Raw genomic sequence first — 23,279 nt, forward strand, 5'->3', positions numbered from 1 at the left:
AGTCATACTTCAGTTCTGTGATTTAATTTAAGCTAGATTTTATAATGGATAAAGTATAGACACTGGAGTCAGACAAACGGGTTTGTATGCCAGCTCCATCATTTTGTTGTTTTTGACGGTAAGTGATTGTGCATCTTCCTTCTTTGAGTCTGAACTTCTTCCCAGGCAAAAATGAGAATGATTTTGTCAGGTTGCCATGGGACAGTGCTTGCATATAGTAGATACACACTCAATACTGATTTCATTTCTTCTTCCCATCCTGTCAGTGGTACTTTTAACCACTGAATTTTAGTGAAAGTAAACTTACCTATTTATATTTCCCTTTCACCTTTCAGTTGGGACCAAGGACACACTTGGACCATGTAGGAGGCTAAACAAAGGTCACATCTGATGCTCTTCATGATGTTCTGTTCATTTTTATTACTCTTGTTGAAATTGCTTATTTGTAATCTGGCAAGATTTCAAGACAATGGATTGAACAAGCACATCTAATATTGAATCAAAATGAAAGTGGAGGTTAAAGCTGTTAAATCAAAGATGAAATCGGCCAACCAGGCAAAGAGATTTCCGTTCTAGTTCTCTAAGGCAAACATAAGGTTGAAAAACTAAACAATACAATGTAGTTAAGAAAGGCACTGATGACATTACCAGAGGCTAAAAGAGCTTCATGTTGTCATGTCTTAAATGTTTAACTTTTTCTTAAGCCTCACAAAAATTTGGAGTTTTGCTAGGAAATGTGACAAGAATCAAGTGTATGCCTCTTCCTTGTGCTGTGTTTTGAAGAGCCTGCATTGTATACCAAAAACTTCACAGTAAAAATCATCTTGGGCCATGGACCTCAGATCTAAACTGGAGTAAAATCACAGGCCACAAAGAGAGGTGAGGTGTCTGGAGAGTAGTGTCTGGCACTTTTGCCTTTGGCATTTCTTTGCTTTGAATCCAGACTTCCCTCAATAAGGAAAGATGAAATCATTTTTCTCTGCCTGTTGTCTCCCTTAGATCTCAGGCAGCTGGCCTTACCTCTGCCCCTGCAGTGTTGGGTTTTAGTTTTTCATGCTATTTAATCAGCTGCCCTTTCAGAGATCTGGGTGAATTCACTTCAGTTCCTATGGGCATTTATCAAGCTCCTCTGGGAGATACTGAAATTTCATCTCTGACAGTGTCATAGCCACTGCTCTTAAGTTGTTCACTGTCTAGCAGCAGAGCCAGGTAACTAAGCAATCATTCAGTTCAATACGAACCATGCTATGAAGGGATACAAACTATGTACTAGGTTCACAGGAGTGATCATGTAGCCTGGGGGCTTGGGGAACTCTTCGTAACCTCCTTTGTAATTGTTGTAAGGGAAGCTCTTTGTAACCTTCTCCAGCTAACCTTTTCTGACCACCCTCTTTTTGGTCTGCCCTCTGGCCTTCAAAGCCCACTGAACTGTCTCCAGTTGAGTACTTCTACACTCTGTTGATTTGTCCATTCTAGTGGGTACCCCTTGAGATCAAGAACTATTTTAATTTCTTCTCCCTGTACCTTGCTATCTTAAATGGCATAGAGTAGTTTGTTAATAAATGTTAATTGTATAAATGATATGACATTTTGAATTTAGACTTGCATAATAAGTATGTGTCAGGTGTGAAAGTACAGAAAAGGCACTCCAGAACAGGAAAATACTGTTCTTTTGTCTGGAATAATAAAAACTATGATTTTTGTAAGTCACCTATGTGCCCAAAACTACAGTAAGAATCTCCCAAACATTATCTGTAAACATTACAACAATTCTGCAAGAAAGATATTATCCTCCACAGTTGACAGAGATGAAAACCAGACTTCTAGGATTAAACAAACTTGTCCAAGGATATACAATTGGTAGATAACAGAATTAAACTCTAATTTTCTCAACTTGAATGTCAGTTATGTTACTATTCAACACTTGTTAAACTTGCATAAGTGGAATTTAAAGTCCAAGCATTAGAATTTGAGGGAGACTATGGAAATGAAGTAGCATACTTTTTTATAGAACTGTCCAGAGTTTTTGATGAATTCCGTAATATGGGCATAATCAATAGTGATATCAGCCTCAAAGAGGGAATAGAATTCTACAAGTTTGGGTGTAAAACAGGAGTTGTCAAGTATAGGAGTGTGTGTGTGTGCGTGCACGCACGTGCATATGCATGTCTTGGATATCGTTGGAGTACAATCCTTCTAATCCTAATGGTTATAATCATTTCTGTGCTGCTTTTCCTAAAGGTTCAAAAGGTGAATTTTACACACATACACTGGCACATGCGATCCACGTACTCTTTCAGTGAATGCGGCATAGTTCTTCCCACACCTTTAGCCCAGATGGAGGTTCTTAGGTTTTCTCAGGCCATGGTGAAGTACAGATTTCCTATCTTGTCACTGGCTTTTCATTGCTTCTCACTTACTCTTTAATAAATGAGGAAACTATTTATTGTTAACTGTCATTATGTACTCTTGCATGTGAAGAAACAGTCTTGTGTTGTCTCCGAGAGGGCAGAGGATAGAAGCAGATGGACCTGACTTCCAGTCCTGGCTCCATCACTTTCTCTAATGTGACCTTAGGGGAGTTATGTAACCCCTCTCAGTGTCAGTGTCCTCATCTGTAAAATGAGCAAGATGACAGAGTTCTTGAAGGAATTAAGTGAAATAATATATGTGAAGACTTACTATTGTGTCTGGAACATAGTAAGTGCTTTGATTTTCTCTTCACAGTTAAGGTTCTAAAAATGAGAGAAATGTGCAGTTGGAGGGAAACAAGAGGAATAGTCTACTTATATATTTATAATTCAAATCATCTGTGTAACTAACAAATAGGAATTAGGTATTAGTTATGAGCAAGGGACTCAAAGTTCTAAATGCTTCAGTTTTCCATGCATGCATGTGCATCCTTCATGTTCTTTAAGTGTTTGCTAGTCAAGAAATGAAGACCACAGTGGATGTGGAGTTTTCAAGTTAAAGGTCACAGGTGGCAAAGGGCATCACTGTGACCCCAGAGGAGGGTGGGTGGGGAACAGAGAAGGGCTCACTGTGCACCCCTTGTGAGAGAGGTAGCATTAGGCTTTCTGCCAACAGCTGCCCAGTAGTCATCTTCACATGGGCAGCATTCAGGCTGTGGTTTTTGAGGCTGAATATGCTGACCTTGCATCTCTAATTTCTGCTGCCTGGGAAGAGCTAGAGAGAAAAAAAAAGTTTTAATTATTTTGAAGAATTTATTTAAAAAAAGAAACAACCCTTAATCTTAGGCTGTAATTTGCCCATTACTTTTTCATTGGTGTCATATCTTTAAAGTTCATTTCCATTCACACATTTCTGCTGTTGAAGCCTGGTTCTTAAAGACTCCAGCTGAGTGGCTCTTAGCCACCGTTCTCTTGACAGTGTTGTCTGACCAGCACTGAGAGACAGAAACTGAGCTACCATGAGCAACTGGTGGAGATCCTCAGTGGTGATGCTCTGAGGATCGTTCCTGTGCGTTTCTACAAAGTCATCCGAACTGCCTGGGTTATTTTCTTCAAAGGAGCAACTGCTTGCTCTGTGCAGAGGCCCCTGTTCACATCTTCACCTCCAGCAGCTTCTAGAATTATGCTGTCCCTCCTGTGAGCCTCTGGATTGCTCCTATAATCCTCATCTGTTACCTCTTCATTTCCTTGTTGGTTTTGAGCTTTTTCAGTATTTCTCTGTCTCCTGCTCTGATGGTGTTTTGTTAAAGGGCCTGTGTAAGCAGATGGAGAAAATAATGGATGCTGCTAAAACTCATAATGATTGTGGGACACAAGCTTCAAGTGTGCCGTCTTAGCTCGTGGTGCCCACTGCAAAACCCCAAAGGCAGCCAGGGCAGGAGAATGCCATTCATTAATTCACTTGACACATATTTTTAATCCTTCCTGTGTGTCAGGTGCTCTACAAGAGAACAATGTCAAAAGAGATGAGATTTTTGAACTGAAAAGGATCTCAGAGATCATCTGAGAGGAAGGAACCGAGAACCAGGGAGATGATGTGGGTGATCCAGGGCCATGGAGCTGACTGGAAGCAAAGCTAGGTCTCAGACCCAGGTTTCTGAATTCAAGTCTCCCAACACACTCTTCATGTATGTTTTAATGCTTAAGTTCCAGATGCCGTAAGTGCAAATAGGGTAGTTGTGCAGAGCATTTTTTATCTATTTGTCTATTCTTAATCAATCAATATATCTATCTATTTTTTAAGAGAATATGGGTAGATGACCATGGCCTGCCAACAACACTACCTCAGTTTCTGAGATGAGGCAGCAGCACGTTGGCTTATGGTGACTTGCTTTTTATTATTTTTAATTTTTTTCCAATTCAAAGTCGCTGTTATCCCACTTAATCCAAATTCACTAGGACCACAATTGAGAAAAGGCCAGTGTGTGTATGATTGACTCGGCCCCTGCATCCTAAAGATTGCCCTAAAGTTGTATGTTTCTAGTAAATAAGCCTGGTTCTAACCATCCATCCATCCATCATTCAACAGCAACAATGAAAATGTTTTGAGCATCTACTAAGGAACAGGTTTGGTATAAATATATAATGGAGAATAAGACACAGAACCTACCTTTAAGGAACTTATTTCTTAACAGATAATTACAATACAGGGTGAAAAAAATGCAATGATAAACTTCTACACAATGTTATGGGACACCAGGCGACAGGCCCCTACTGGTGTCTGGGGAGAGAGGAAGAAAAGGTGGACAAAGAATATTTTCTGAAGTAATGAATGAATTGTATTTTAATGGAAGAGCAGAAGAGACAGGTCAAAAAAAAAAAAAGTGTGTAGCAGGGAGTAGGAGTGGGTGGGAAGAGGAAGAATATCCCAGACAGAGGGAACAAGATAGAAAAAGGCACAGCAGAGTCGTGGTCTTGGCAAGTAGTGAAGTGTGGCTCGAAGAAAAGTGATCCAGGAAAAGAGGAAGAGTTGCAGATGTTGTTGGGAAAGAGAGCGGGGCCAGATCAAGAAAAGCTTTGTATAATGTGCTAAGGACTCTGAATTTTATTTTAAAAACAAAGACGAGTTACTGGAGGATTTCAAACAGGGGAGTAATTCAGTCAATTGTACATTTTAGAAAAATTACTCAAGCTGCACTATAGAGAATTGATTGGAAGGAGTCCAGAACGATTATTGTTAAATAGCCCCAGACTTTCTCTAAATGGATATTCTGTTAATGTACATGGATCATAAACATTATTTGAATTCTGTGTAACCAGTCCTTCTTTCGACCTCAAGAGCAGAGTCCTATTTAAGGCTTCAGAGCTTGTGCAAGAGTGGAAAGCTGTGGAATTGCTAAAAAAAAAAAATTCCATAGTTAGTGGTTTTTGAAGATAGTGTACATTTAGTCTGTTGTTTTATTTGTGCATCAGGATAGACTTTATTATCCAGATAGGAACTCGCCTGAAAGAGGTTGCTGGGTGGGGCGGGGTGTATAGCTCAGTGGTAGAGTGAATGCTTAGCATGCATGAGGTCCTGGGTTCAATCCCCAGTACCTCTATTAAATAAATAAGTAAACCTAATTACCCTCCCCCCCAAAAAAAGGCAAAAAAAAATTTTTTTTTAAATGAAAGAGGTGGAAATTTGGGAGTGTTGCTTTTTCTGGGATAGAACAACTTTAAAATATGACCAGATTCCTGGCAGTCTCCAAAAAGATTAAAGGAAAAGACCAAGCCACAAAGTCTGAAGCTTCAGTTATTAAATAATTTCAGCATTTACCTTCCAGGATGGCTTAAGTGGATTAGAAGGATCTGAAAATTTGCTTGGATGATCTATCCTCCCTGTTTAGATGTGATTCACTTAGTAGAAGGTGGAGCAGTTCCAATTAAATCTGACTTCAGACTGTCACCTTATTGTATATGTTCCTCTTAGCAACGTTTGTAAAATGGGATTGAATCTACGTGTTCCAAGGTGTCTCCTCCTTTTCACAGAGCTTCACTCAATTCTGAAAGAGAGCACAGTTTCCCCCCTAGGTCAGTTGACCTCAAAACCAGAAGATTCAATTGAGGTTCTTTCTTCGTTTTTTTTTTTTTTTTTCCTTTCAAACATGAGAAAATCACCTGTAATGTTAAAGATACTATTTTGGAGGTTAGAGCTACCTCTGTGGAATGATCAATGAGGATTTGTCTGGTTCTGTCTTGGAAAAGAAGCAATGCCGACAAGATTTCCTGAGTCTGCTGTTCTTGATGACAAGTGCTAAGCTTTTGATAGAATGAGCTCCAAGTTCCTGTATTTGAAGTCTGGTATAAATATTTCAACACAGCAAACTTCTGCTTGGCAAATTGGCATTCAAGTCTGATAGAGGGCAAGGCTTTAGGCAACATTGTTGAGTATGAATAATATACTCCCATCACCAGTTCAGGCTGGAGCCGGATGGGGCATCAAGGAATGTAAGTGAACTAACATTTACTGAACACCTGGTGTGGTAGGAAATTGACCCGCTCTTTTATTTAATTCTGATAATAATCCTAAGGAGCAGAAGTTGTTAAAAGAATTTTATCAAAGAAAAGAGTGTATCAGAAAAGCAACTTGTCTAAAATTATACAGCTCAGAAGTGACAGAACCACAATGTGTGCCCCGGTCTGTCTCCCAAGTCCATTATCTTTCTACCATCTCATGCTACCTGAGATAGCACCAGCTAATACTCATTTCCTTGGCACCCATTTAAAACCTTTCTTTTTGGTGAAGTTACTTATTTTGTTTTATTTTTATTGTTGTCTTTTTACGTGTATGTGTTGGCACCGTGAGCAGGGTAGTTTGTCATGAAGCAATTGTAATGTAAGCTTTGAACCTACCATCGGCTATGGTCTTCTGAGGCCCTAGGACACCTTGGAGTCCTAGATTTCTCTGCCGTTCTCCACTGTCACCTCATTTGATCACGGCAACAGGTCTTTCAGGACACTTAGTTAATGTAACTCTTTGACAGACAAGGAATCTGTAAAGCTGTGTTGCTATTGTATATGTTGAAGTGAATTTCTGACTAGATCCTACATTGTTTTCTCCAGAGTATACTTAATTCTTCCCAAAACTAATGTAACAAGGTCAGAAAATTTTATTACTTTATGTGCAACTTAACTGCCTTTTTATGTTCATTCACTTAGTTCTCATTCATTCATCAGGCATTTAATGATGAATTGAGTCTTTTATGGGCCGATCACTGGGTTAGGCCTGTGAGAAATATGAATGAACAGGACAGATTCCCTACTCCACAAGGAACACGCACCATATTTCCTGAAACTGACAGATAAATCAAACAAATGATCAGGTAGCACTTCTGGCTGGCTGTCACCCTATATCAAGAAAAGAAGGAGTAGTGAATATAGGTGTTTAAGTGAACAGACAGTGAGGCCGAGTTGGCTGGAGTTCCAGAGCTTTCTTCACTCCCTTCCTCCTGTCCAGAAATTGCTAGAACCTGGAGAGTGAAGCCATCAGAGTTAAATTTAGGTGAATGTTTAATGAAATAAAAATTTTCATACTGTAACATTCAGTTACAAGTAGTAGATTGGAAGCTGTGTACTATATCATCTTATTTTTAAGACAGTCAATAAAAGTCTCAATGTATATAAAAAGATTAATATGTCAATGACTATCCTTGAAAGAGTAAATTATACATTCATTTTTAAAGTTCTCTTTGTTGTGAAGTTCTATAATAAAGTCATTGCTTTTGTCATATAACGAATGAACTTTATTATAGTTAAAAAAACTGTTATTTAAAAAATGAAAGCCATGCAGTTAGTTAAAAGCACTGCAAATTGCAAATCAAAATGTACCTGGATGGAAAGTTAGACTAAAAATCATAGTAACATCAAGACCTCTGGGTTCTAACCTCTGAGCTCAGAACAGGTATAGAGAAACTCGTCCACACATGTTTTAAAAGACCCTGCTTCCATTTCTGAATTATTTACTTGGACTCTGGTTCATAGAGCCCTTCCCCCAGCCCCCATTACTGAATGGCCTGTTAGGAAATCACTGCATCTGCCAAGGCTTGAATAGGTGATGTAAACATGTAGCATGTAGCATGGCTGTCATGGTCATGGGGTAGCACTAAGGGTGTCTTGACGGGTCAGGAAGGGAAAGGGGTGAGGGTTATCACACGTTCCTTGAGGCTGACAGCCTTCTTGGGGAGACCACGCCAAGGGCATGGAAAGCTAACCTGACCCACCTTGAATGTGTCTCTCCGTGGCCCCAGCTGCCCCAGGAGACAAACACCGTCTGAGAGGGAGCTTTGTACTCACAGGAGCTCTAAGTGGTTTGGAGGTGTTTTGTTTTATTTTTATTTTAAGACTCTGTGTCTTGTAAGGTTATGAGGCAAGGTGTGAGGAACTTGATCTCCTTCCTCTCCTCTTTGTCTCCCTCTCTCTCTTCCTCCACCTTTCCCTGTCTCCCCCTCAAAAGCTCTCCCTGTAGCTGTCCTTCCTTTGTTTTTTCCTCCTTTTGCTTTCTTTCTTTCTCAACCATACCCTTCCCTTCCTTCCTTCCATAAGCTTTTTTTTTTTTTTTTTTTGTGTGAGCACCAACTTTGTCAAGTTCTGTTCGGCACCAGGGACCCTATGAATAAGATAGGCCCAGTATCTCTCCATAAAAAAATAGACAATGACAAAAGGGTTATCAGAACCTTTTCTCAATTTTAGAACTGAGAAAGAATTTGAAGTCTTGGACATTCTTTGCTTGAAGAACAGAAACTTTTCCCAGGCCCTTCTGCCAGTGTGATCGAATGAAGTCGGTAGTTGAATCTCTCCATTGGCTTCCAGGAGCTGGCAGCTCCAAGAGCTTGAAGACGCTTCTTGTCTCCAGTGACAGCTCCCAGCCTTCCCACAGCTGCTTCCCGGAGCAGTCCGGTTTTTACTCTCCCTTGTGAGTAAGAAACAAGGGGGAGTATTTTTTCACTCTGAAATCTTTTTTTAAAATAATGTTATAATACCTTTGAACTCTAAGCAGACTCTTCTGGTTTTTTTAAATAGTTCTTTTTATGGAAGGGTAGGGGCAGAGGGACTTCCTTTTCAAAGTCAGAATATCCCAAGTAAAACTAGCTATTGTAATCTCAGGAATTAGGAGATTCAGGAAAAGACAGAGCAAAGGTGACGCTATAATTAACAGGCAGTTGCAGGAAAGGAAGAATGCCTGCTGTGCAGTATGTAATTTGGAAACCAAATGTTCTTGTCAGAGAAACCTGGCCTTGTGCAGAAAGCTATGAGGGCTGTTCCGGACAAATGAACTGACAAAGCCTGTTTTGTGTGCTGGCGAACCCCAGTTACCTATTCTCTATTTGACCACAGCTAAACCATTTGTTATTTCATTCAATTATCCATCTAATAATTGTTGATCAGCGTCTATTCACCAGGTACATTGCTGAGTATAGAAACACAAAGATAAATAATAGCAAGTCTTTGCCCTCAGTAAGGTCTCTGTCTTACAGAGGAGACAGAAAAGCAAACAAACACCCTTCTCCCTCTATTCCCAATCAAGTGACTTCTGGGATAGAAACTTGTATAGGTAACACAAAAGCAGAGAGGTGGAGCTCTTCAGATGGCCCAAGTTTGGAGAAAGCTCATGAGAAAGACTTGAAGCATATCCAGGAAGACTTCCCCTGGCGAACCTGGAGGGGAGAAGTATTCTAAGCCAAAGATGTAGCATATGGAAAGGCAGGAAGGTGAGCAAGATCTCATCAATTCAAGCAAATGTACATAGTTTGTACAATAAAGAGTGCATGACAGAGCCAAGGTTGGAAAAGATGAAGCAAGAGATAGTCTAGGACAAATTGGAATATAGCTAAGTTGATTAACTTCTATATTGAAAGAATTTGAAATCAATTTGTGCAAAGGTCAATTTTGTTAAGAAGGATATAGTCAAAATCCCTCAAGGGCAGAGATTTTATATTTTCTTTGCATAGCCAGCATGTAATATGCTTAATATACAGGCAGTCAATAAATGAAGACTTTGGAATAATCAGAGAATAATCCTTGGCAATGTTGAATTATTGATTCTAAAGGAGGAACATGGAGAGAAAGGAATATTGAGCTCTTGCTGTAGGCCAGGCCCTCTTTTAGGATATTTACATATATTATGCTAATTAATACTCACTATAGCCATATGGGGGCTTATATATAATCTCCCTATTTTTCAGAACAGGCACTTGAAGCTTCGGGAAGTCAAGTAATTTACCATGGTCACATAGCTAATATATGGCCAGAAGCGGGACTCAAACAGTCTGTCTTTCTCTGCAGCCTACATTTCTACATTTAGGTACAAACCTTTATGAAATTTCCCTGCAGTGTTCTTGGGAGAATGCTATAATATGTGTTCATTTATGATAAGAGATTAATAGGGAATTATACAACCAGGTACTAATTTAATTTTTTTAGTAAATCTTGTAAATTCTGTAAAAGTTCAGAGAAATGGAGCTGAAAATTAGCTTTTTTCTCCTATATTTTATAGGTTCAAGAAGCTTTATATTTAACTTATGACTGGTAAATGATACATGAAACAAAATAAATGAATAACAAATAAGACTGTTGAATAAATGATTGCACATAGCCTTGTGTTTAAAGCAAATGTTTCTGAAGTTGCCAGTGTTAGATTGCTTGCTGTACTGCGTTCTAGATATTTTAAATGTGTAGTTGATGACTCATTTGGCCTCCAAAGACAGTGAGAGTATAAATATAACAAGTGTGGAGAAGAGAGTGCTTTTAGAGTACTGCTTAGAAAACCCTGGGTAGTACTAGTTTGGGCTTACTGCCCTGGTACCTGCCCCCTCCCATAGCTCCCATTCCCGCCAGTGTGGAGCTGGCCTCTTGTTTCCTTACCCTGAGCCTTGTTGCTGGTTTTCTAAGCAGCATCTTTTTCATTTTTTAGAGTTTATAAGAACATGATTTTTTTCCTTCTTTTTTCTCTCAGCTTCAGGCCAAACTTTTTTTTTTTTTTTTCAGCCTTACATGTCAAAAGCTCTGCTGCCTTCAGACCTCTGAGTCATGGGCAGTGACTGACTCTACCAGCTTTCCGCCCCAGGTCCCACATGCTTCCAAAAGTGCACATTTGCTGGATGAATCAATGATGTGGAGGAGGATTCCAGATACAGTGGACCTTCCCACTGCTGCGCAGGCTACCTATGGCTTCCCTCCCACTCCAGTCTTCAGGGGCCAGAAGTGTGTTTTGAAGTTCTGCCCAGGGCTTTATTGCCAACGGTGCCAGAGATAAGGGCTCCCCACAGAAAATAATTCTGCCTCCTACTCCCTACAATGTAAATTTGGAAACCAGTGATGAGTTATACATGTATTCTTTGAAGATTTCCTGGTATAGTTGAAAGAGGGACACATTATTTAATATGGGGGCAAAACACCTGCTTTGTATATTCATAGTACTAAATGATAATGCATCTAAATCACCCAAACTAGTCCCCAAATAATCAGTCTTCAATGAGTAATAGTACTTAACATTATAATTACTATAAAACAGATGATGGTAATGAAGACAAAGAAGAGTGAGTATATTACATGTTTGACATCTAATTCATTATCCCCAGCCTAAAGCTTTTTACTAAATTTCACATTAAAAATGTAAGGGAAAATACTGATACGATTAGTAGACTGCAGCTGTGATTATTCTCGTATAATCTAAATCAGTATCTAGCCTTTCCAAATAACATGATTCCCTTTCACATGTTACTCTGTGGTCTGGCCCATCATGGGAAAAGTGCAGGATTTAATGGATTAAGAAAAATGGTCAAAAGTTTGGATAACCTCAGACTTCAAATTGTTTATGTACTGATATTTTTAGGGAAGTATCTGCCATTTGGGTCTTCAGTGAAGGTAATCTAGGTCAAATGTGTTTCTGTCTAAAGTTTTAGTACTTTATCACTTCCTTCCAATAGAAATGGGGTCTGGCTTTTAGTTGGGAGATCTATTTTGTGGATCATTAGATTGTGTTCTCAGAGTACCTGCAAGTTATGAGCAAATGCTTGGAGAAGAATCTACAGACTTGATTTGATTTGTAGGTGACACTTACAGAGTAACCTTGAGTAGGGAAACTACATAATTAGCCCAGTCTTGATGGGAGCTAGTCATAAGTAATACAGAAGCAGCTTGTACGGAAAAATTGGAGCAGACAGTTTTGTAATTTAGCCCAGTTGCTGCTTCCTGTTTCTAGTGCAGCTGCCGGGAATGAATAAAGTAGACTCTGGCAAAGAGTGATTTCTGTTGAATGGTATGTCTTGGGGACATGTACATGTACTGGCTTCAGGGGGGTGATAGTAAACTTGAGATTTTTAACTCTCCAAATTGTTTTTTGATTTAAATGAAAAATTACCCCCTCCCCTCCTGAGAGGGGAGTAACTGCATTATTTGAGAATTTTATTGTGGTATTAAGATGAGGGAGTGGTGTCAGTCAGAGGAGAGTGTATGTACTATCTGAATGTGTGGTCATTGGAAATGCTAATGTTGAGTAAGAGGCAGGATGCCACAGGGAAGATCTTGATGAGCACATCTTTAGTCCTTAGTTTCTGTCTCTGTTAAATGGGAATGACAACGCGAACTTTGTGGGATTGTTGTGAGAAATAACAATAATGTATGTGATAGACCTCATACAGCATCTGAGCAGCATGTGCTCAGTACATGGCACCTCATAGTAGGAGTTATAGCCACAGTGGTCATTCTGATAGTTGTTCCAATAGTGATAATAATAAAATAATACAAATAAAATAATAGCAATCAATTTTTATATGTTTACTAAGTTGGAGGCAGTGTGTTAAAGCTTCATATCCATCATTTTAATTATGAAAGTAGCCTTTTGAAGTAAGATGCATCCCATTTTAGAATTCCTTGTAGATATGGTGGTAGTGGTAGTGATGGCGTCAGAATGTTGTAATAGCATTCCTAATGTCTCAGTGGTGTTGACAGAGGTACAGTGTAAATAAGAGGAATATATGCACACTGAACTTCCCCGAGCTCTTTGAAAAAGCAGTACAGTTCTTAGAGTCTTGATGTTGTCTCTGATCTCGTTCCCAAATCTTTGACCTAAGTAGGAGAACCATACTTGTGAATGTCTGGCCATAGCCACATTATTCAAAGATTATCTGTCAGAATTCACCATTCTGGGAAGCATCTCAACAAATACTTCTCAAGTATCTACTGTGTGCAAGCATTCAGCTAGGAACTGAGGATTCAAAGATGAATGTATTGCAGTCCCCAAACTTATTTAGGAGCTATTGGTGAAGAATGATGAGTAACTAAGTGAATTACAATACAGTGTAATATGCATTGCAATACGGAGGTGCTTATGCAACACATGGAAAGTGAAATGTTCCTGTTATGATGGGAAAGCTGTGTATAGTACAGTGTTTGTTAAGAAGCCAGAATTTACGTCAGGTTGGTCTAATCATTTGAAATAGGTACATGAGCACTAAATTTGTTTATTGAATACTATGTGTACGCATTGCATTAAAACAGATAATTAAGATAATAATTATCAGAGCAATGTGTGTAGGGAACATTTCTAAGGATTTTCTGGATGAGAATGACGTATGGGGTTTAGAACATAAGATTTAGAGTCAGATGCTCCATGATTAACACTGTCACTAAAACTCTGATTTTCTGTTTACTCATCTGTCAGAATGTAATCATGTTTCTGCTCCACTTTTGCCATACTTTCACAGATTTAAGTGCCATATAAAATGCTATCACATGGTTGAAAGTACTGTATAAACTGGTTGTTTTTATTATACATAGCTAGAAAGATCGAGGGGAAGTTTTCATGGAAATAATTTTCCTTACATTGAGCTTTAATGAATAGGATTTGAATATGGAAAGGACAAGTTTGTGTTGGAAAGATCAGAAAGCCTTCCAGTTCCCTCTCTTGTGAAGGGATAGGGCTGTCACAGTGATCCTTCACATGTTGGAGGGAAGGGCAGAAGTAAATACATGTAAATAGGAAAGTTTAGGACTCAGTTAGTTGGGACATATCTTGTCATCAGTAGGAAGCCACTCAACAGTAGGCAAAAGAGCAGCATAACCAAAGAGCTGTGTTATGGAGAATATTCTGCCTACAGTTGTTACGATGTTTTAGGAATCAGAGAGACAAAATACAGAGTGAGTTAGGAGGCTAGAGCAAATAAGAGCCTGAGCTTGGCTAGAAGCTGTAGGAGTAGAAAGGAGGAAGTAGATATAAGAGATAATACAGTGATAGACCATCCAGAGACTGGATTCTCTCTCAAGCTCCTCTGATATACCATGGCCAACATAGATTTGAAAGAGCTTTAAGGAAGTATAGTGGCGGATATCCTCCATTGCCTGCAAAATAGAGCTAGAGCGTGACATTCAAATCTTCCCATGTTCAGGCCTTGATCTGCCATTTTGACCTTTCCGTTAATTCTGTGCTATTGCCCTGGTAAATCATTCCTCATTCTGTGACCATGTCTAATATTTTTCTTACACCATTTCCTCTGCCTGAATATATCAGTTCCAACACGTATAGCATGCTCTCCTCCTTCAGTCACAAGCTAAACAGTCACCTTTGCTGTAAAATGTCCCCTGAGGCTCCCCTTTCCATCTTCAGCAGTGAGAACTCCTGTCTCCTTCCTTGAAGCAGCTAATAGGTTGGTATCTTCATCAGCCAAAATCAGTATATGAAAAAGTTAGGATTTATCCAGTAATCCATACTGATGCATAAAGTTTTCAAGCCACAGTGGGATCAGATTCTTAGGAAGAAATCTGATGTCTTTTGGATTCCATATTCAAGAACCCTTGTGATCAAGCTGATCCCACTAACGATACCCAATATCCGTGAGCCTGTGCTGTTGTCAGAGCCTTCTGTGCAGTCACACAGTCCTGTCAAGAAAGACTATTTCTGGTGACAAACTGAAAATTATACCAATTTATCTATCAAAGTTGTTAGACAAAAAAGAAGTCATTCAGGATAAAGTTACCTCCAAAATATCAATATTTTTCTCTGACACATAGAAGGACATTTCTCTGCCTTCAATCATGTTGGCTTTTCCAAAGGATGCTTTTGTAGCAAAGTCCCTAAATACAAAGCAGCCCATTCTCTGAAGATAAACCAGTTAAGTGGTAAATTATAGCAAACAGTGCCCTCTGATATAAACTATGGGAAAGAGGGGTCTCTACCTTTTCACTAGCTTGGTGGACTTTTAAGAGTCTAATAACAGCTTCCAAAAAATTGTTCTATTAATGCACTATTTCAGCAAGCAGTTTTCTGTTTTACAAGTTACTCATGCTTCCTGGTGGGTGATTAGGATTGTCTTCCAGCACTTTATGTTGATAGTTTCGGCTGGCGATATTTTAAGCAAACAAAACCCCTCCTCCACCCTCACAAGTATCCCACGTGCACATATTGTCACTCCCACCCTGTTCCTGGGACACAGTTACTACCTATATTGGTGAGTCTGAGATCTACAGCTGCCCGCTTGGACTGACCTTCACTTTTGTCCAGCTAATTGCAAATGCTTTTTAGTAGGAACTGACCAACTGAGCATTGAATCAGCCAGCAGTCCCTGCTTTTAGTCCTCTTCCACATTGCTTGTGTACTTATTTCCCGTTTAGCAGGTGTTAAATGTCATTGAGCATTTTGCTTTACTTACTTTGCATTTTCTGGGTGAAGAGTAGTGTTGAAGATCATTTAATATGTTTATTTAACATTCATGTGTCTCTTTCTGTGAAATGACTGTTCAGTGCTTTTGCCTGTATTTTATCACACTGCCTTTTTTCTTACTGACTTAAAGGAATATTTTGTATCTTCTTGATACTGACTCACTATTGCTTATAGGTGATGCAGATAGCTTCTGCCACTTTTAAAATTACGCTCTTGATTTTAGTGTAGTCAGGTATATATATATTCTTTCTTTATAGTTGGCACTCTCCCTGTCTTGTTTAAAAAACATCTTCCTCTACCCCAAGATCATAAAGATAATCAAGCTACAACTTTTGTCTTTTATAAACTTCAGTATTTAATCAATCTGGCTTTAATTCTTGTGTATTCTTTTTTATAGATGAATAAATAATTGTCATAGCCCTATTTATTAAATAGTCTTCCTCCCTCCTTCCCCTAGTTATCTGCACTACTCACTCTGACCTATATTCTTTCTGTACTATATGGGCCTCTATCTTTGTTCTGTGTTCTCTTTCATTCGTCAATTTGTGTATCCCTGTGCTAAATCCATACTATCTTAATTAAGATTTTTTATAATTAATCATGATATCCTGTAGATCAAATTTTTCCACATTATTTTGCTTCAGGAGTGTCTTGGCTTTGTTTAGGTTTTAATCTTTCATGTGCATTTTAGAATGAACTTGGAAAGTTCCACAGAAATCTTTTTTGAGGTTACCATCAGAATTAGTTGAACCTGTAAATTAGTTTAGAAAGACTGACCTTTTTCTGATAGTCTTCCTATCTATAAATTTGGTCTATTTTTGTATTTATTTGGATCTTTTGTGTCTTTCAATAGAGTTTTGAATATCTTATATTAAATATATAATATTTAATATTATATTAAATATCTTATATTAAATAAGATATTACATATCTTAATATTAAAATATTAAATATTTATATGAAAATATCTTATATTAAAATCTTATATTAAATATCTTATATTAAAATATCTTATATTAAAAAAATCATTAACTTTGAAACACTTTTGTAAGATTTTTCATCAGGTTCCTTGATTGCTATTATAATAAACCATATCTCCCCCTCTGCCATCTAGTGAAAAGGATCATGTGATTTTTCTCTCCTATCCTGTTCATGTGACTAATTACATTGATTGAGCTGTGAGAGTTAAACCAACTTTGTATCCCTGCTGTAAGTCATTTTTCTTTTCTTTCTCCCTTCCTTCTTTCCTTTCTCTTTTTCTATTTTTGTTTTCAATTTATTATCCTGCTGTTCTTATTATCACTTTTCTTCTACTTTATTTTAGATTTAGTCTGTTTTTATTTTTGTGAATACCTAAGATGGATGACTAGCTCATTGAATCAACCCTTTTCTTTTATATTACCATTAGATCCAGTACAGGTTCCTCAAAAATTTTTAGGTACATTGGCATCCCATAACATTTGATATGCACTGTTTTATTAACATTCTAATAAAATGTTTTACAAAAATTTATTTTATGATTTCTTGGAATCAAGAGTTATTTAGAAGTTTTTTTTTTCTTTAAATTCTAAGAGTATGGGAATTTCCCCCCTTTCTGTTATTGATTTCTAATTTAATAAAATAATGTCCAGGAAAAATTATGTGATAAGTATTCTTTTAAAATTATCTTAGCCTAGAATGTGGTCAATATTTTGCCACTGTTTACCTGGAAGCAGTTTTACCTGGAAAAAAATGTGTTTTCTGAATATTAGATGTAAGTTTCTAGCTATAGTCAATAGGTCAAGTTTTTAAACTATGTTTTTCAAATCTTAGACTAGGATTAGACTTTGCTTTTGACTAAAGCCAAAGAATTCTTTGGAATTGGGGCTACTTCTGGTCCTTTTCAGGGTCTGACTCAATTTTAGATACTCATGTTCTCTGGTCTCAGACCTGAAAATAACTATTTTTCCTCAGGCATTCCTGGCTTTCCTTTTCCTACAGCCCACTTTTCTGGTTTTGGCTGACAGGATTTGATTTGATGGTCTGTTGTTTGTTTTGGTCTTGCTGATTTTTCTCACATTCTTAGATGTCTATGATTCATCTAAGGCGTGATGGTTAGAATTTATTAGACGTAAATGTATTGCAGCAGGAGGGCCCACTAGAGTTACTGCCTTGTGTGCAATACTGATGGAAGTGGGAACATTTTAATGCAGGTTTTGATTGCATTGATTTTCTGCTTAAAATCCTCTAACAGCCCCCAGGTTTAAGTACAGTCTCTTTAGCAAAAGCATGAAGGCCCCAAGATCATCTCTTCTCACCTCTCTCATCTCCTTTCCCTCTGCTCACCCGGATGAACCTATACTCTTCTGTTCCAAATTCCTTACAATTTCCTGAATATGACACACTTTTTAAAGATTTTTTTCTGCTGCTTCAGAGGTTCTTTTTACTATTTATCTACCAGGATGAATATCTATCTTTGATTTTCAGTGCACAGATCACATCCTCTTTTGAGTGTTTTCTAAACCCAGAGATTAGTTTAAGTGTCCCTCTTCCAAATTCCCATAACCTTTATTTTAGCTTTTACAACACTGCATTACTTTTGTTGCCTGTTTTTGTCTAGTTTTTCCATTAGGCTCTGAGACAAAAGGCTGTTTCTTGTTTATTCCTCTTATTTCCTGTTCATAATACTTAGCGTGATCGAATCTGTTAATCTCTTAGTTAGTTCTGCCGGCTATAACAGAATATCATAGACTGAATATGAAGTTTACTTCTCACAGTTCTAGAGTCTGGGAAGTCCAACATCAAGATTCACTATCTGGTGAGAGCCTGCTTCTTGTTTTATAAATGGCCATCTTTTTGCTGTGTCCTCAGATGGCAGAAGGGGCAGGGGAACTTTTGGGGGGCTCTTTTATGAGGGCACTAAACCTATTCATGAGGGCTCCACTCTCATGACGTAATCACCTCCCAAAGTCATCACCTCCAAATACCACTACATTGGAGATTAGGTTTATATGAATTTTGGAGGGGCATAAATATTCAGTCTATGGCAGCTAGATTGCCCAAGAAAGTCCTGGCTTTCATCTCTGGTTTTCCCAATGTAATGATTAATGATACTCATTTTGGTTTTTGAAAGTGCCCACTTTAGATGAGGAATTATATGCTCATCTTAATAATATTGTAATATTTGTTGAATGACTGAAATTGTAAAAGAAAGAGAACAAAGGAAAGATACTTGGAATGGACAATGAGGTCTGACTCACCTTTATAGCAACATTTTTTTTGTAAAAATTATTTAACTCGTTTGTGCTTTCATTTAATCAGCTGTTTAAAAAAAAGGAAAAAATATTCTCCTCTGACTTCAAAATGAAGCTAACAATAGTAAAAACTCGAATCACTTACACTTATGTGGTTATTTAAGATTTACTAAGCACCTTCACAAATGTGATTTCATTTATCTTCTAATGATAGCACTAGGTCGTGAGCATCGCCATACTTCTTTGAACTAACACTTCAGGTGACCAAGAGTAGTACTTATGGGTGTTCAGTGGTTCTGGTGACTCCATTTGCTTTCAGTCTGTATTTATTGAGAGTCTACTATGTGTAAGGTGCCTATGTTAGGTACAGAGTCATAGTTAATGTGGCTATTGAATTCATATAATGAAACTAAGTCTACACTTATCTTTCACTGGTTTCTCCACCTGAGAATTACAATCATGACACCTAATGCCTTTCATGTTATGCAGCTCTCACCCATAGCAACTAGAGGTGACAGAACAAATCAGTGGGGAAATATTCCATTGAACTGTATCATCCGTATGAATTGGGCACTTGCGTGAGTAATTAAGTGTGGCTTTCACTTCAGAGTTCAATCAGTTATGTTAATGTCCTTCTTATTGGATTAACTCATGAAAAATGAAGAAGCATGGCAGGACTCATTTGGCTACTTTGAATGTCCTATAAAACAGCAGATGTAGATTACAGCACAACTGGTTTAACCCCATACTGAATTGACTGTCCAGATGGTCAGAATGGCAAGACGGAGTTACAGTCGTCATTATACATCTTGCATTGTGTGTTGTTCTTCATCTTATAAAACTCTTCTACTCATGTAATCTTAAGATGATTAACTTTGCTAGGTAGACAGAAAGGTATTTTAAAGATAAGGGAACAGATGAGTTAAAAAGAATATATTAACACTTACTTGTCTGACTCCAAGCCAGATGGTCTCCCTGACTAGTTTACCTTACTGACAAGGGATTGTTCTAAACGCAAATTTAACCTGCTTTCTCTATAATATAAAACCGATTTCTCTACATTGGTATGAGTTACAATTCAAACACTACAACATTTGTCTATAGGCACCTCATGATCTAGCTCCTCTCCTGGAAAACAACCTTAATTTTAATCATTTTCCTTTCACCCTTTATTCCTTTCACCCACTACAAGTGTGTCTGTCAGACTTTCACATCTTCTTTCTTTACTCACACTGTTTCTTCTGCTTGCTTATGTTCAGTGTCAACTCAAACACTGCCTGCTTTATAAAGCCTTTGCTGACCTTCCTTGCTTTTCCCCAAAGAACTTTTTTCCAGTGTCTCTCCTGCCTCTACAGTTCTCTATCAAATGATAGCACTTACTTTTTTTTATAAATCTGCTTCTCTCAGTGGGACTCAACGCCCATTTGATCTATTTTCTTAGCATCTGGCAGAGTCCTAGGCATTTAGTAGGCACTCAACACATATTTATTGGAAAAACTAATAAATAAATGCATAATATATAATGCTATTTGTCCTACCTCACTTTATCTGAAACCATTACATATTCATAGTTGTTCACAGTTGATCAGATGTGTTCATGTTTCTCATTCCATCTGACCACAGAAATAACATGAAATGCATAAACAGGCAAGGGTCTAGTTTACTACTGTAGATAGGAAGGCTCAGGAAAAATAAATGACTGCCTCCAACTTGGTGACCATATGATGTCATTTCAACCTGAGAATGTGTGTTCTTGCTGTGAATGCTCTAAGTGTGACCATTTTAGCTGTTGTTGGGCAAAGAATTTCCAATATTGATTTAAATGGCTTGAGATAGAAAAGCTTAGAATAGCAGGTTCTAAAAAAGCTTGAAGAATTACAAGGAAAGATTAAAAACTTGTATTCTGTACTCTTCTCAGCTCATCATTTTGTCTTGGCAATTAGGCACTGAGTCTGTGGCATTTATTAAAAGCATCAAAAACAATTGCAGAAATAATAAGAGTAGTTAATATTCATTTACTATGTGCAGGGCACCATGCTGACTGTTACATGCCTTTTTTCAACTCTGAAAACCAATTTTTTTCATGGATACTATTCTCTTCACTTTATGGTTAAAAGAAGTGGAATCTCAGAGGGAATTCAGTGCCTTGACCAAGCCAAAAAGCTAGTGAACGGTAGCGCCAGAACTTCTCCCCTCTGAAGGGAGTTGGCTAAAGCTATTGGCCTAGTCTGAAATTTTAGAGGGGACTTGCCAAGAACCGAGCTTCCCTTTGATGACTTAGATCACAGAGACTCTTTTCTCAGCATGACTTTGATAAACTACTATCTGGTGTTTGTAAACTGCCTAATAGTATATATTGGAGAGAAAATACCAATATTTCCTTCCTGAGTTGGTTATCCTGAACACTGTGTGAAGCTTCAGTGCCTCAAGAGAGATCAGCTGTCCTGATGGTATTGCTTGAAGGAATTCAAATTAGATCAAGCCAGTCCCTAGCGTGTTGCAGTGTTCCCATTCAGCCTGGCTGCCTCACAGAACACCGCAGTGCAAACTTTTTCAGCAGAATCTTGATCACCTTGTACTTGCATTCAGGAATTCATAATGTTCCATCCATGCACTCCATTTTATAAAGATATATGATATGGTATACATGATTAAGAATTTGAAGGGATGGGATTTTTGGAGCTGGATGTTCCTGGGCTCAAATCACAGTCATGCCAGTCATACCACTTACCAGCTATGGGGTATTGGGCAAATGACTTAATCTTAAAGCCTCAGTTGGTTCATCTGTGAAATTGAACCAATATAATTATCTCATGAAGTCATTGTAGAGACAGAATAGTATAGATACAGATTTATAGATACACAAGTATCTCTCTGTACATATATTTCCACATATAATGGGCATTTAATAAATAGTATTACTACTCTGCTATATTTTTTTAAATATTGTAAGTAATATAACAGTATTAAAAAGCATTTACAGGATGAAAAAGAAAAAATATTACCTATAGGTTTTACCACAAAAATTAAACAATTACTTTAGTTTTAGTGTATTTTCTTCATATCATTTTCAATGGCTATGTTTAAATACTGTTTTTTCATTTAGTATTACGTTATGAGCATTTTCATAGACATCATCTAAGAAGCAACTCAGTCATTCCTCTCCTACATACTTACTAAAGAGAAACGAAGCCATATGTCTACATAAGTCCACAAAGACTTGTACTCATATGTTTATAGCAGCTTGATTTATAATAGCAAAATTGTGAAAATACTCAAATATTCATCATCAGGAGAATGGATACATTCTAACATATCTATACAATTGGAATATTACACTCCTCAGCAACAGAAAGGAGTAAACTGTTGATACATAAAATAATGTGTGTAAATCTTGAAATAAGTATGCTAAACAGAAGATGCCAGACAAAAAAATAGTGCTTTCTGTATAATCCCATTTGTATAAAATTCTAGAAAACTCAAATCAATCTATAATGCAAGAAAGCAGAAAAATGGTTGCTTAGGATGAGAAGAGGTGGAAGGGAAAGATTATAAAGGCATGCATTGAAACTTTTTGGAGTGATAGAAATGTTCAATATTTTGATAGAGCTGATGGTTTCACAGGAGTTTATATAGTTCAAAACTCATGAAATTGTACACGTTAACTATATATAGTTTATTATAAGTCAATTATACTTTCATAAATTTGTAAAAGTAAAAAATGATACATCTTGGGGAATAAAATTCACTGTGACAGTGAAACTATTCCCACTGCTGTATGTTTAGATTACTTCCAGAATTTTGTTATAAACAACATTGCAATGAACATCTTTGGCATAAGTCTATTATATATTATTTGCTTTCTCTTAGAATTTACTAATGGTGAAATCATCTCTTGTTGGGCAAGAATGGCCCAGAAAAATCTTTGTAGTTCACTCTTCATTAATGTACGTATTCTTATAAGGGAGTTATGTGTGCAGTAGATTCACTAGTTACTTTTTTTCATGATTGTAATCACTGGTTCCTAAAGCTTATAGTAATTTTTGAGAAACCAGTAAGTAAGTAATAAGTTAGAATAGGGGATGATTGGCCCAGCCAGAGGCAGAAGCCATGGGGAACATATAGCAGATACAGGTACCCTAGACTAAAATGTTAGGACAGACTTTCTAGAAGAAGTGGCACCTCAGCTGGTTAATGGCAAAGGAAGGCCAGGTGAAGAAACTTAGAGGGAGAGGGAGGCGAATGTTTCAGGCAGAGTAAACAGCATCTGGAAGATACTAAGGGGAAGTGAAGGTCTGGCAGGACTCCATTGAGTACGTCTATGGCTATGATGCTGGTGTGGGAAGCAATGGTGTGAGAGAAGCTGCTGCCCTTGGCCTAGGCTACTTTTTCAGAAGAGATGGGCAGGCTGAAGCTGTAAAGGCACTGACCTTGTGG

General features: G+C 37.7%; 1 protein-coding gene and 1 long non-coding RNA gene across 8 annotated transcripts in view; one reads left to right on the forward strand and one right to left on the reverse strand.

The window, feature by feature from the left end:
- The window catches only part of DLG2 (discs large MAGUK scaffold protein 2), a 1,735,130-nt gene that overhangs the window by 747,271 nt on the left and 964,580 nt on the right, over positions 1–23,279 (forward strand). The window contains exon 1 of one of the 7 annotated variants that reach the window (XM_072969081.1): positions 10,239–10,254. The exons of the other annotated variants lie outside the window; for them this stretch is intronic. The gene's annotated coding sequence lies outside the window, so the exon portion shown is untranslated. Of the gene's footprint in view, positions 1–10,238; positions 10,255–23,279 lie in introns of those variants that run through there. 7 annotated transcript variants of the gene reach the window in all.
- LOC140698666 (uncharacterized) overlaps positions 8,617–23,279 on the reverse strand; it is a 40,549-nt gene continuing 25,886 nt past the window's right edge. The window contains exon 2 of the long non-coding RNA XR_012076482.1: positions 8,617–8,862. This is a non-coding gene — a long non-coding RNA (uncharacterized lncRNA). The remainder of the gene's footprint in view (positions 8,863–23,279) is intronic.

This window comes from Vicugna pacos, chromosome 10 (assembly GCF_048564905.1).
Source record: "Vicugna pacos chromosome 10, VicPac4, whole genome shotgun sequence".
In the NCBI taxonomy this organism is placed as follows: Eukaryota; Metazoa; Chordata; class Mammalia; order Artiodactyla; family Camelidae; genus Vicugna; species Vicugna pacos.